We start from the raw sequence: 15,790 nt of genomic DNA on the forward strand, positions 1-15,790 counted from the left end.
ACAGATACATTTATTTAATGACAAAGCTTAAACAATACCATATTTTTACCCACAAGAACAGAAAATGCTTTCACTTTTAAGTGGCAAGAGAGACAAATTCTTGCTTAACTTTTTAAGGAATTACAGTATAAAACTTGATAATAAATGTCGAAAACATGGTTTCAGAAAAAAGGAAAAAAATTCCTGGCAAGGTTTGAGTCAGAATTCTTTAAAGGTTTTTTAAAAACCTGCATTTTAGAAAAACAGATACTTATCTAACATTTTTGGGGGTTTTAACATTTAGCTGACTTATTACCACTTTTTATTCCAAAATATACCACTTGGACTAACTTGACCTAGTTCAAATAATTTCAAAATTATTCAGTACTGGGGAAATTGAATCCAAGTTACTAAAAATCAATTTCCAAAAGCAATCCTTTAAGACACAGGATCAAACAGTTCCACCTCAAATTTTCTAAAATCACTATTAAACCAGAAAAATTTGGGAACAGTTAAAGTTTGGAATTTATGAAATGTATTTCTGAATAATAAATTAATCACCCAAAATCCAGACTTCTCTCTTAACAAAAACAATTTCTAAAGTCTGCCCAAGTTTTTAAATACCATTTTGGTGTAACAATCGTTCTTCTAAAGACAATAATCTTTTGAGTCAGATCTACCTAAAATGTACATTCCTGTTACATGGGGTTTGGTTAACTTTTAACCTATTAAGACTTACAAATACTTGGCCGGGCGCGGTGGCTCAAGCCTGTAATCCCAGCACTTTGGGAGGCCGACGCGGGCGGATCACAAGGTCAGGAGATCGAGACCACAGTGAAACCCCGTCTCTACTAAAAATACAAAAAATTAGCCGGGCGCGGTGGCGGGCGCCTGTAGTCCCAGCTACTCAGGAGGCTGAGGCAGGAGAATGGCGTGAACCCAGGAGGCGGAGCTTGCAGTGAGCCGAGATCGCGCCACTGCACTCCAGCCTGGGCAACAGCGTGAGACTCCGTCTCAAAAAAAAAAAAAAAAAAAAAAAAGACTTACAAATACTTAATTTGGGAAAGGCGGCTGGAGGTAGATGGCAGGAAAATAAACCTGTATTATTCAAACCATTATATAAAGAGGGCAAGTCATAATTTCAATTAAATAATCTAGATGATGAAAAATGTTACAATCAATTATATTAGATCAACACTCATTATAAATTATATCAATTATGCAACATTACTCACTCTAACTTCAGTCAAAATAATTTTTTAAAAGTTGTTCACCCAGGAAGAATTAACTACTGTGAATCTCTGGCTTCAGAGAACTCTTACAATTAGCTAAAGGCAGTTCAGACTACTATTCCTAATCATATAGCACCCTCTACAGTTCTCCAGATAAAACTGAAAATATTTCCATTAAAGAATTGTGTTGGCTGTTCCCTGTGGCTCATGCCTGTAATGCCAGCACTTCGGGAGACCAAGGCAGGAGGATAACTTGAGATCAGGAATTTGAGACCAGCTGGGCAACATGGTGAAACCCAGTCTCTACTAAAACCACAAAAATATTAGCCGGGTGTGGTGGTGCACACCTCCCAGCTACTCGGAGGTGGAAGCATGAGAATCACTTGAACCTGGGAGGCGGAGGTTGCAGTGAGCTGATATGGCACCACTGCACTCTAGCCTGGGTGAAGGAGTGAAACTCTGTCTCAAAAAAAAAAAAAATTATGTTAAATTCTTCAACACTTTTTTGAAAAGAATTTTGGGTGTGGCGGCTCACACCTGTAATTCCAGCACTTTGGAAGGCCAAAGAGTACAGATCACCTGAGGTCAGGAGTTCGAGACCAGCCTGGTCAACATGGTGAAACCCTGTCTCTACTAAAAATACAAAAAAATTAGCTGGGCATGGTGGTGCACGCCTGTAAATCCCAGCTACTCAGGAGGGTGAGGCACGAGAATTGCTTGAACCCAGGTGGCAGAGGTTGCAGTGAGCTGAGATCCCGCTACTGCACTCCAGCCTGGACAACAGAGCCAGACTCCACCTCAATTTAAAAAAAAAAAAATTACTAATAAAACTGTGAGGGCTGGGTGCGGTGGCTCACGCCTGTAATCCCAACACTTTGGGAGGTCGAGGCGGGTGGATCACCTGCCTGGCCAACGTGGTGAAACCATCTCTACTAAAAATACAAAAATGAGTTGGGCTCGGTGGCAGGAGCCTGTAATCCCAGCTACTAGAGAGGTTGAGGCAAGATAATCGCTTGAATCCAGGAGGCAGAGGTTGCAGCGAGTCAAGATTGCACCACTGCACTAGAGCCTAGGTGACAGAGTAAGACCTTGTCTCAAAAAAAAAAACAAAAAAACTGTGAACAGCGAACGATATTCTAGAAGTATTTTCGTCTTTCCATTTTCAAATTATTTTGTTTGTTTGCTTTTTGGGTTTTCTGTCTGTTTTTAAGACACCTCGGCCGGGCACGGTGGCTCAAGCCTGTAATCCCAGCACTTTGGGAGGCCGAGACGGGCGGATCACAAGTTCAGGAGATCGAGACCACAGTGAAACCCCGTCTCTACTAAAAATACAAAAAAATTAGCCGGGCGCGGTGGCGGGCGCCTGTAGTCCTAGCCACTCAGGAGGCTGAGGCAGGAGAGCGGCGTGAACCCAGGAGGCGGAGCTTGCAGTGAGCCGAGATCGCGCCACTGCACTCCAGCCTGGGCAACAGCGTGAGACTCCGTCTCAAAAAAAAAAAAAAAAAAAAAAGACAGCCTCTCTCTGTTGCCCAGACTGGAGTACAGTAGCATGATCACAGCTCACTGCAGCCTCAACATCCAGGGCTCAAGTAATCCTCCTGCCTCAGCCTCCTCAGCAGCTGGGACTACAGGCACGCGCCAAGTCGAGCTAATTTTTGTATTTTTTGTAGAGATGGGGTCTCACTGTGCTGCCCAGGCTGGCCTCCAACTCCTGCCCCTCAGTGATATGCCTGCCTTGGCCTCCCAAAGCACTGGGATTACTGGTGTAAGCCATCATGCCTGGCTAATTTTCAAATTTTTTATTCCCACCACCTTCTCTAGTTCAATAAGATGAGTCTGTGGGGTTTTTGTTTTATTGCTTTGTTTTGTTTTGTTTTTCTGAGATGGAGTCTCTCTGTTGCCCATGCTGGAATGCAGTGCCATGATCTAGCTCACTGCAACCTCCGCCTTGGCCTCCCAAAGTGCTGGGATTACAGGCGTGAGCCACCGTGCCCAGTCTTTTTTGTTTTGTTTTTTAAAACGGGGTGTCACTCTGTCACCCAGGCCGGAGTGCAGTGGCATGATCACAGTTTATGGTAACCTCGAACTCTTGGGCTCAAGGGATCCTCCCGCCTTTGCCTCTCCTGTAACTGGGACTACAGGGGCATGCCACCATACAGGGCTAATGTTTAAATTTTTGTAGAGGGTAGGCACCAAGGCTTATGCCTGTAATCCCAGGATTCTGGATTACAAAATCCCAAAGTCTGCTGACATTATTGACCCTGTGTATATGGCATAAACACTACTACCCATGTTATACTGCTACAAATACAAATCCATGAGTTCCTCAAGCAATTTCTGAATCATACATTCTTTCCTATCTTCCTTGAAAAGCACAACACATGTATAATTGTGCAAATCAATATGCTAGTTATTCTACAAAGAAAAAACTGTCTAATCTAAAAGATATCCTCACAGCCACATATACTTAATCTACTAGAAAGAACAGGTCTGAATATATTAATATAATAAAGATGATATTCTATTTATGTCAGATTTTAGAAATAGTAAACTATAATCTCAACGTTGATTTATATTAATCACTTGGTTAAATATTATCATACAAACAATAAAATTATCAAATCAATATATTAAACGGCAGGATGGTAGTCACTTTAGTTTTCTACAACCAAAATTTTAAATTCCTTCTTGAAATCTACTTGGCAATGGTTTCCAAATGGCAAGCTATCTGCATCAGACAGTCCTGGAAATCATCTAAAACTGGCAAGTAGATTTCCAACCCCAAAGGATTCTACAGGCTGGGAGTCAAAACCAAAACTACACATTTTTCCCTCAAAGTTCTCCAGGTGGTACTGACCCATAAAACTCCCCACTGTCAAACCTTACCCTTCAAAAATCTTAAGTTACCCTTCAAAACTCTGCTTCCGTCTTTCCTTCCTTCATCAGCCTCCACTCATCTTTCCCCAGTTGTCCAAGCACAACTAACATCTCTGTTCCACCTCACATAACACACTGCTTGTCCATCTCTATCACCCAACTTGCATAATGGACTACAAGCCTTTATTTGCTGCCCCCTGCCCTTTCTTTTGTTTTTGTTTTTGAGACGAAGTTTTGCTCTTGTTGCCCAGGATGGAGTGCAATGGCGTGATCTCCACTCACCGCAACCTCCACCTCCTGGATTCAAGCAATTCTCCTGCCTCAGCCTCCTGAGTAGCTGGGATTACAGGCACACACCACCACGCCCGGCTGACTTTTGTATTTTTAGTAGAGACAGGGTTTCTCCGTGTTGGTCAGGCTGGTCTCGAACTCCAAACCTCAGCTGATCTGCCCGCCTTGGCCTCCCAAAGTGCTGGGACTACAGGTGTGAGCCACCAGGCCCAGCCAGGAGAGAGGTATTTTTAAGCTAGTCTTTGTACTATTCTGACTAGGACAGAATATACATATTGTCTTTGGACTAAATTGAACATGCATGTTAAAATGTTTACTGTGAGCAGTAAGATATTAAAACTAAGAACATAGTTTACGACAACAAACTATGGAATGAGAAACAAGATTGTCAAACCCTTGAAGAAGGCAAGAAAGAAAAAATCACATGCACACACAATAAGATAACAAAAATAAATTATAGTTTATCAGTAATGACAAGTAAATGTAATAAAACTAAATGCTCTACATAAAAAACTAAGATAGACTGGATAAAAAAGAAAATCCAAAATTATTCTGTTTATAAGAAATGCATATAAAACTCAAGGACATGGAAAGGCTGAAAGCACAAAGATGGAAAAAGTCCTTGTGCGATGGCTCATGCCTGTAATCCCAACACTTTGGGAGGCCAAGGCGGGAAGATCACTTGAGGTCAAGAGTTCAAGACCAGCCTGGTTAACAAAGCAAGTCCTTGTCTCTACAAAACAATTTTTAAAATAAAAGTGAAAAAATAAGTTTACAAAAGTAGAAAAAAAAATCTAATCAAAATAAAGTTAATGAAGTTGATGTAGCTATCAGAGAAAAACAGAATTTAGGGCAAAATATTACTAAAAGATGCTGGGCCATCTCATAATTATAAAAGGGTCAACTACAATGGCATGTTATACCATTTATACGCATAAAACAAAACAGACAGAACTACCAACAATTCCACTAGAGTGGAAGATTAACATGTAACTCTCAGTAACTGTTAGCTTAGGAAGACAAAAGAATCTAACAAATTTGATTTAATAGCATAAATACATTGCCCTTTAAGTGAGTATCACATTCTTTTCAAACGCACACTGAACAAAAACTGACAACGCACTAGGCTGTAAGGCATATCCAAACAAATTTTAAATAACAGGTATGTACGTGACATTCTCTGACCAAGAGCAATTAAGTAAGAAATTGACTTAACATAACAATAACAAAAACTAGAAAAATTCAAGGATGAAAAAAGAAATCATAATGGAAATCAGAAAACGTATAGGCCAGGCCGGGTGCAGTGGCTCACGCCTGTAATCCCAGCACTTTGGGAGGCCGAGGCAGGCAGATCACGAGGTCAGGAGTTTGAGACCAGCCTAGCCAACATGGAGAAACTCCATCTCTACTAAAAATACAAAAATTAGCTGGGTGTGGTGGCGTGCGCCTGTAATCCCAGCTACTTGGGAAGCTGAGGCAGGAGAATCACTTGAACCCAAGATGCGGCAGGTACAGTGAGCCACTGCAGAGATCGCGTTACTGCACTCCAGCCTGGGCAACAGAACAAGACTGTCTCAAAACAAAACAAAATAAAACTATCGTTTACAATAAACAAAAAAGCCAAAAGTTCTTTATTTAGAATAACTAATCAAATTGGAAAGGAAAAGCACAAATATATAAACAAGCAAGAATTAAAAGAGAAAGCAACTACACATGCCTCGGAAAATAAAAAGACATTAAAAGGATAGCAAACAGGGCCGGGTGCGGTGGCTCATGCCTGTAATCCCAGCACTTTGGGAGGCCGGGGTGAGCATATCACCTGAGGTCGGGAGTTCGAGACCAGCCTGACCAACATGGAGAAACCCTGTCTCTACTAAGAATACAAATTAGCCAGATGTGGTGGTGCATGCCTGTAATCCTAGTTACTCGCGAGGCTGAGGCAAATTGCTTGAACCCGGTGGAGGCTGCAGTGAGCTGAGATCACACCATTGCATTCCAGCCTGGGCAACAAGAGCGAAACTCCGTCTCAAAAAAAAAAAAAAAAAGGATAGCAAACAAATTTATGGTGATAAATACAGCAATTCCAATCCTATACAGATTTCTTCAAGGGACTACAAAAGAGGAAACACTCTTCAGGCCATTTTAGGAGCGCAGCATATCATCATAAATACGCCAATACCAACACCAAATGAGGACAGTGGAGGAAAAGAAATTTATAGGTCAATCCTACTCATGAACACAGAAGAAGAAATCTTAAGATATTTCACATAAGGGAGGTGATGGATATGTTAACTAACTTGACTTAATCATCCCACATTGTATATATATATTAAAACATTACACTGTACCTGCAAATGTATACAATTATGAGTCAATTAAAAATATTAATAAAAAGATATTTCATAAACCAAATCCAACAATGGATGTTAAAAATAATAATGATGATAATAATATACACTGTGACCAAGTTAGGTATTCCAGAAATGCAAAACAGAGTTAACATTAGAAAATACGGCCGGGCGCGGTGGCTCACGCCTGTAATCCCAGCACTTTGGGAGGCCGAGGCGGGCGGATCACAAGGTCAGGAGATCGAGACCACGGTGAAACCCCGTCTCTACTAAAAATACAAAAAAAAAAAAAAAAAATTAGCCGGGCGCGGTTGTGGGCGCCTGTAGTCCCAGCTACTCGGGAGGCTGAGGCAGGAGAATGGCGTGAACCCGGGAGGCGGAGCTTGCAGTGAGCCGAGATCGTGCCACTGCACTCCAGCCTGGGCGACAGAGCGAGACTCCGTCTCAAAAAAAAAAAAAAAAAAAAAAAAAAAAAAAGAAAATACATAAAGCTGAGCACAGTGGCTCATGCCTGTAATTCAAGCCCTTTGGGAGGCTGAGGCTGGTGGATCGCTTGAAATCAGGAGTTCGAGCCTGGCCAACATGGTGAAAGCTCATCTCTACTCAAAATATAAAAAGTAGCCAGGCATGGTGGTGCACGCCTGTAGTCCCATAGTCCCAGCTACTCCAGAGGCGGAGGCAGGTGAATCACTCGAATTTGGGAGGTGGAGGTTGCAGTGAGCCAAGGTCATACCACGGCACTCCAGCTTGGGTGACAGAGTCAGACTCCATCTCAAAAAAGAAAAGAAAAAGGAAAAAAAAAAAAAAGAGGTCAGGCTCAGTGGCTCATGCCTATAATCCCAGCACATTGGGAGGCTGAGGCAGGTGAATCACTTGAGGTCAGATCAAGACCTGTCTGGTCAACATGGCAAAACCCCATCTCTACTAAAAATAGAAAAATTAGCCAGGCATGGTAGTGTACACCTGTAATCCCAGCTACTTGGGAGACTGAGGCAGGAGAATCGCTTGAACCCGGGAGGCAGAGGTTGCAGTGAGCCGAGATCGTGCCACTGTACTCCAATCTGGGCGACAAGAGCAAAACTCCATCTCAAAAAAAAAAAAAGAGAAGACTAAAATAAGAAGAAAATGAATGATGAAATGATCTAGAAAAGAGAGGCAATAACTAAATAAATCAACCCTATTACATTACCCTCAATTTTTTTTATTACATTGCCCCAAGTATATAGCATGATCTTTTGAGAAGGTATAAAAGAAACCTGGAGGGTGTTTTGTTTTGTTTTGGTTTGGTTTGGTTTGGTTTGTGGCAGGGTCTTGCTCTGTCACCCAGGCTGGATGGAGTGCAGTGCTGTGATCATAGCTCACTGCAACTCTGAGCTCCCAGACTCGATGGATGCTCCCACCTCAGCCTCCTGAGTAGATGAGACTACAGGTGCAGGCCTCCACACATGGATATTTTTTTTTTTAATTTTTTGTAGAGACAGAGTTTCCCCTTGTTGCCCACTCTAGTCTCAAACTCCTGGGCTCAAATGATCTGCTTGTCTCGGCCTCTCAAAGTGCTGTGATTACAAGCATGAGCCACTGCACCCAGCCTGGTGGTCTTTTGTGAAAGGTTTCATTGAATACTGTTGAGAATTAGAAATTTTTCATTTCCCAACCATAATGACAAAGAGAAGAAAACTGACAAAAGACATTTCACATTCACAATTATGAGATAAGTCAGAAGATGAAGGCAAAAAGACACTTTTTTTTTTTTTTGAGACAGAGTTTCACTCTTGTTGCCCAAGCTGGAGTGCAATGGTGTGATTTTGGCTCGCTGCAACCTCCGCCTCCCGGGTTCAAGCGATTCTCCTGCCTCAGCCTCCCAAGTACGTGGGGTCACAGGTGTGCACCACCATGCCCAGTTCCCAGTTAATTTTTTGTTGTTGTTGTTGTTATTTTTAGTAGAGATGAGATTTCACCATTTTGGTCAGGCTGGTCTCCAACTCCTGACCTCAAGTGATCCACCCACCTTGGCCTCCCAAAGTGCTGGGATTACAGGCATGAGCCACTGCACCCGGCAAAAAGACAGTCTTTCTGTGTTGTTCAATGCAGTAGCCACTAGACAGGAGACGTTTAAATTTAAGTTAATTACAATTTCGGATATACTAGGGATATTTCAAGTGCCGTGTGTGCATGGCTAGTAATTGTCACATTGCAAAACACAGATACAGAATATTCCTATTACTGCATACAGTTTTTACAGACTGAACTGCTCTAGACTGTGTCAATCATGGTAAAATGGATCACATAAGTGTCATCTCAGACCTTGAGTCTTCAGATGATGTGTTATATCAGTGGTTCTTAATTTAGGTAATTTTGTCCCTCAAGGGACATCTGGCAGTGTCTGGAAACATTTCTGGTTGCCACAACTGGGGAGCACTAATGGCAACTAGTGGACAGAGGGTAGGGACACTGCTAAACATCCTACAATGCACAAACCAGCCCTCAGCAACAAAAAGTATCCACCCGAAATGCTAATAATGGCAAGGTTGAGAACTCTGGCCCTAAATGAATTTTCTCCAACTCAACAATCAATGAACAAACATACTTCCAAGGAAAAAAATGTGGTAATCTCATTCAGATAGTCATTACACGAGAATTACATCATTACCCAATATTCTGTGACAAGAACCCAAAACAATCTGTTTTGCTGAAAGGACATGTGATATCATTCTTTCATCTTTTATGATTTGTGTGTAAAAAATGCTTGATGGGCCGGGCGCGGTGGCTCAAGCCTGTAATCCCAGCACTTTGGGAGGCCGAGGCGGGTGGATCACGAGGTCAGGAGATCGAGACCATCCTGGCTAACATGGTGAAACCCTGTCTCTACTAAAAAAAAAATACAAAAAACTAGCCGGGCGTGGTGGCGGGCGCCTGTAGTCCCAGCTACTCGGAGGCTGAGGCAGGAGAATGGCATGAACCTGGGAGGCGGAGCTTGCAGTGAGCCGAGATCGCGCCACTGCACTCCAGCCTGGGTGACACAGCGCGAGACTCCGTCTCAAAAAAAAAAAAAAATGCTTGATGCAGTTCATAAGTGGGCAAATGCTAAAGGTAGGTGTATACATAAAGTTAATAAAAAACTGTTTTCATCACTCTAATTGCCATTTACAAATCTAAAAATGAAAATGATTTGTAACTACAAAACAAAGAATGTTCATCTTCTCTTCATCAATATTGTATGCCACCAGTGTTTTCAAAAGCATTATGAGAGTAAGAAAAAGAACCAGAAGTAATAAGAAGATAGAACCTGTTAAGGATGCATTTAATATCTAAAATCAGTATTTCATTTTGACAGTGGGAATGCAACAACCAGAAATAATGAGTTAGAACCTACAAGAATTATTTGAAATGTGAAATCTGGGGCTGGGCCTGGTGGCTCATGCCTGTCATCCCAGCACTTTGGAGAGGCTGAGGTGGGAGGATCGCTTGAGCCCAAGGGTTCGAGACCAGCCTGGGCAACACAGACAAACCTTGTCTCCACAAAAAATGCAAAAATTAGCTGGGCATGGTGGCCTATGCTTACAGTCCCAGCTACCTGGGCAGCTGAGGTGGGAGGATTGCTTGAGCCTAGCAGGTGGAGGTTGCAGTGGGTTGATATTGTGCCACTGTACTCCAGCCTGGGCAAGACAGCAAGACTCTGTCTAAAAAGAAAAAGAAATAAAGAAATGTGAAACCAGTGTTTACAAATCAGAAGAAATATGCAAAGAGCATGGCCAGGCACGGTGGCTCATGCTTGTAATCCCAGTGTTTAGAGAGGCTGAGGCAGGCAGACTGCTTGAGCTCAGGAGTTCAAGACCAGCCTGGAGAACATGGCAAAACCCTGTCTCTACCAAAATACAAGAATTAGCCGGGTATGGTGGTGTGTGCCTGTACCCCCAGCTACTCAGAGGACTTGAGCCTGGGAGGCAGAGGATGGCGTGAGCCGAGATTGCGCCACTGCGCTCCAGTCTGGGCAACAGAATGAGACCCTGTCTCAAAATAAATAAATAAATAAATAAATAAAGAGCAGGCCATGAGCATTGGCTCATGCCTGTAATCCCAGCACTTTGGGAGGCCAAGGTGGGCCGATCACCTGAGGTCGGGAGTGTGAGACCGGCCTGACCTGACCAACACAGAGAAACCCCATCTCTATTAAAAACACAAAATTAGCCAGGTGTGGTGGTGCATTCCTGTAATCCCAGCTACTCGGAAGGGTGAGGCAGGAGAATCACTTGAATCCGGGAGGCAGAGGTTGCAGTGAGCCAAGATCGCACCATTGCACTCCAGCCCGGGCAACGAGAGCAAAACTCTGTCTCAATAAAATAAATAAATAAATAAATAAATAAATAACGCAAACAGCCACACTCTAGACTTGTGGTGTCTAACACAGTAGCCACTACCACAGTGGCTCCCTTACACTAGCCATGTTACAAGAGCTCAAGACACATGTGGTTAGGGGCTACCATATTGGAAAGAGCAGATAAAGAAGGCTTCCATCAGCACAGGAAGTTCTATCAGCTAGCGCTGCTCTAGAAGAAATCTAACTCAACATGTATTTATCAAGTGCGTACTATAAGGTTATCCTGATTTGATGCCATGTTATTTGAAACATTAAAGTACAAAATAGCAGCTAACATTTACAGAGCACTTACTATACCCCAGGCACTGAACACTTTTCTTTCAATGTATGTTAAATAATTTAATCTTTGCACTAACTCCCTGAGGTAGCAGTTATTATTTGTCTATTTTTTTAAAAAAGGTGGGGTCTTGGGCCAGGTGTGGTGGCTCACGTCTGTAATCCTAGCACTTCGGGAGGCCAAGGCAGGCGGATTGCCTGAACTCAGGAGTTTAAGACCAGCCTGGGCAACACAGTGAAACCCTGTCTCTACTAAAATACAAAAAATTAGACAGGCATCGCAGCGGGAGTCTATAAATCCCACCTACTGGGGAGGCTAAGGCAGGAGAATCACTTGAATCCAGGAGGCATAGGTTGCAGTGAGCCAAGATGGCGCCAATGTACTCCAGCCTGGGCAACAAGAGCAAAACTTCATCTCAAAAAAAAAAAAAAAAAAAAAAGTAGATTTTTTTTTTTAAAAACACATGCAACATTCAGGCTGGGTGTGTTATCTCACACCTGTAATCCCAGCACCTTGGGAGGCCGAGGCGAGCGGATCACCTGAGGTCAGGAGTTTGAGAACAGCCTGGTCAACATAGCAAAATGCTGTCTCTACTGAAACTACAAAAATTAGCCAGGCATGGTGGCATGCCACCTGCAGTCCCAGCTACTCTAGAGGCTGAAGCAGGATAATCGCTTGAACCCGGGAGGCAGGGGTTGCAGGGAGCTGAGATCACACCACTGCACTCCAGCCTGGGCAACAGATTGAGACTCCATCTCAAAGAAAATAAAATAAAATAGAAACGCATGCAACAAATTTACTAAAATGGAGTATTAATTTATGGTCTAAAGTTTTATATTATAAAAAATTCAAACTATATTAAAACTATATTAAGCACTCCTTCCATCTGCAATCTCATTCCCTATGTAGCCATTCTTAGAAGTTTAGTATAGGCCAGGCACAGTGGCTCTCACCTGTAATCCCAGCACTTTGGGAGGCCGAGGCTGGCAGATCACCTGTGGTCAGGAGTTCGAAACCAGCCCGGCCAACATGGTGAAACCGTGTCTCTACTACAAATACAAAAAATTGCTGGGTGTGATGGCGCACGCCTGTAATCCCAGCTACTCAGGAGACTGAGGCAGGAGAATCGCTTGAACCTGAGAGGCAGAGGTTGCAGTGAGCCAAGATCGCACCATTGCACTCCAGTCTGGGCGACAGAGCAAGACTCTGTCTCAAAAAAAAAAAAGAAGTTTAGTATATGCCTTCCATTTCTGTTGCTACGCATATAAAAAATATACATAGAACTTTTTCTAGAAAACAGAAATGGAGGCCGGGCGCGGTGGCTCAAGCCTGTAATCCCAGCACTTTGGGAGGCCGAGACGGGAGGATCACAAGGTCAGGAGATCGAGACCATCCTGGCTAACACGGCGAAACCCCGTCTCTACTAAAAAAAAAAACACAAAAAATTAGCCGGGCGAGGTGGCGGCGCCTGTGGTCCCAGCTACTCGGGAGGCTGAGGCAGGAGAATGGCGGTAACCCGGGAGGCGGAGCTTGCAGTGAGCTGAGATCTGGCCACTGCACTCCAGCCTGGGTGACAGAGCGAGACACCGTCTCAAAAAAAAAAAAAAAAAAAAAAGAAAACAGAAATGGGATCATATATTCTGTTCTGCAATTTTTCATCTATTTTGAGTATCTTTCCATGTTCATTCAGATCTTCCCATTAAAAAAAAAACTATCACATTTTAGATATACGTATTTTTTAAGAGTTCCATAAAATTCCATTATACAGAATACCAGTATATTAAATCAATTTGGTATAACTGGACATTTACGCTGTTTCAATCTTCACTACAGCAAAGTACACTACGGTAAACTTTCTTTGTGTATAAGCAAGTATTTCCATAAACTGAATAAATGGCCAGAAGTGAAATAGCTGGGGGTCAGCTATATATTTAAGGCTCTTGTATGAAAAACTTGTAGCGTACTTCCCTATACCTTTACAAAGTAAAATACCATTTTATTCTTAGTTCTGCTTCTAGACTATTCTAACTTTCTATTCTTTTCCTATGCCAATGCTAGGTTTCAATTACTGCAGTTTCTGAATACATTGTAACAGTTGCTACATCAAGTCCCCAAATCCTTCATAGACTTCCAGATATATTTTCTAATCAATTAATTTTTCTCCTATCTCCGAAAAGGGTAAGGAGGAAAGAGAGATTTTGATTGACATTATATTCAATTTACAGATTAATGAGGGAGACGCTGCCACCTTAACCCTACTGACCTTTCAGATCAAGGAGCATAGCCTTCATTTTATTCAGATCTTTTATATTCTACAAATAAGCTATATCATGTTCTTCACAAAAATGGTGCATGTTTCTTATCAGTGCCCTATAATTTATTTCTACAGTTTTTATTTCTAATAGAATGGAATATTTTTTCCAATTTTAAGCTGATCACTGTTGATATAAAGGAAATCTTGCAACCCATTTATTTTTCTTATATCTGGTCATCTTTCCAAAGAACTAGTAGTTCCAACAGTCTTTTAGTTATTTTGCTTAAACTTTTTTTCCGAAATGTTATATCACCTGCAAATAATCATTTTTTGGCTTTTCTTTTCAATATCTGCACTTATTCCCATTTTTTATATTACTGTATCAGACCCTCCAGAAGGCGCTAAATAACAGTTATATTAGGGCTCCCTGCTTCACTTCTGAGGATATCATCACTTAATACATGGTTTCAGATAACTATTTGTTATCATACTGAGAATTCCCTTCAATCCTAGTTTATCCAATTGTTTTAATAATAAAATGCTGTTAAATTTTAACAACTGCCTTTTAGGCATCTATGGATGATTTCAAATGTCTTTTCGCATTTCTTCTCTGGATCACTGCTATGTTCCAATTAGTTTGACACAAGTCCAACTGCAAATACACATTTAATTGAACTGAATTTGAAATATAAATTTCCTATTAATTAGCTTTTTTGAGAAAAAGAATTATGTTAGTGTCAGTTTTCTAATATCTAGTGCCACCGCAGGTACTAAAAGACGGGGCTGAAATAAACAAAAATGCATACTTACTATAACGCATCTTTCAAATAAGAAAAGTAGATTCAATTAATTAAAATTTTCATTTTTATGACATGTGTACTGTGGTTACAAAAAAATAAAGGCAATGAACCTTATACATTGAAGGGCTCAGGAAATATCTACTATATAAATGCTCAAATATTCCTCAAACTCACTGTATCTCCCCAAACTATACTTTCTCAAACTACATTCCCCAAAATATATATCTCTATCTGGGATATCACTTATCAAACTGGAAAATTCCGATTTCTCTTTCATGATTCAGCTTAAGGGTCACCTATTCCAAGAAGCCCTTTCTCGGTCCCCATCTCAGCCTGACAGATGTTTGTACCCACTTCTGTTATAACATCACCAACCAACACTTGCTCACAGCCTGATAGATGTTTGTACCCACTTCTATTATAACATCACCAACCAACATTTGCTCACAGCCTGACAGATGTTTGTGCCCACTTCTGTTACAACATCACCAACCAACACTTGCTCACAGCCTGACAGATGTTTGTGCCCACTTCTGTTACAACATCACCAACCAACATTTGCTCACATTTTTGCCTTTTTCCACTCCTTGAAAAGAAGGAGCTTCTTCTGTCCCCTCAGCACACACAGCAGTGTCTAACATGCTGTGTTTCTATCTACTGAAGAAATGTTCTAAAACAAACCAATGGCCAGAAATTGGATTCCAGATCCAAACTAGCTGTATGACAACAGGCAAATCATTTACCATCTCTGAATATCAGGTTTTCTTATTTATTTATTTATTTATTTATTTATTTATTCTATTTTTTTTGAGACAGAGTCTCGCTCTATAGCCCAGGCTGGAGTACAATGGCACAATCTCGGCTCACTGCAACCTCTGCCTCCTGGGGTCAAGTGAGTCTCCTGCCTCAGCCTCCCAAGTAGCTGGAATTATGGTATAGGCATATACCACCACGCCCAGCTAATTTTTGTATTTTTAGTAGAAACAGGGTTTCACCATGTTGGCCAGGATGGTCTCAAACTCCTGACCTCAGGTGATCTACCCACTTCAGCCTCCCAAAGTGTTAGGATTACAAGTGTGAGCCACCACGCCTGGCCAGGTTTTCTCCTTTATAAGGTTTAGGAATATCTCATCCTATTTACTTCACAGGACTGATATGAGAATCAAGTAAGACAAAATTTTTTCTATAGGACTACAGATGTGCAAGCATTTTAGAAAATATTAACCAAATTCCACTACAATAAAATCTATGAAAACCAGTCATGAATCTCGTTTATTAAAGTTGGATTTACACTCACTAAATCCATCCTGGTTTAAAAACCAATGTATGGGCCGGGCGCGGTGGCTCATGCCTG

At 41.7% G+C, this 15,790-nt stretch overlaps 1 protein-coding gene across 2 annotated transcripts in view; it reads right to left on the reverse strand.

The window, feature by feature from the left end:
- LOC105490303 (exportin 4) overlaps positions 1-15,790 on the reverse strand; it is a 112,545-nt gene that overhangs the window by 91,677 nt on the left and 5,078 nt on the right. The window lies entirely within an intron of this gene.

Source organism: Macaca nemestrina, chromosome 16 (assembly GCF_043159975.1).
Source record: "Macaca nemestrina isolate mMacNem1 chromosome 16, mMacNem.hap1, whole genome shotgun sequence".
In the NCBI taxonomy this organism is placed as follows: Eukaryota; Metazoa; Chordata; class Mammalia; order Primates; family Cercopithecidae; genus Macaca; species Macaca nemestrina.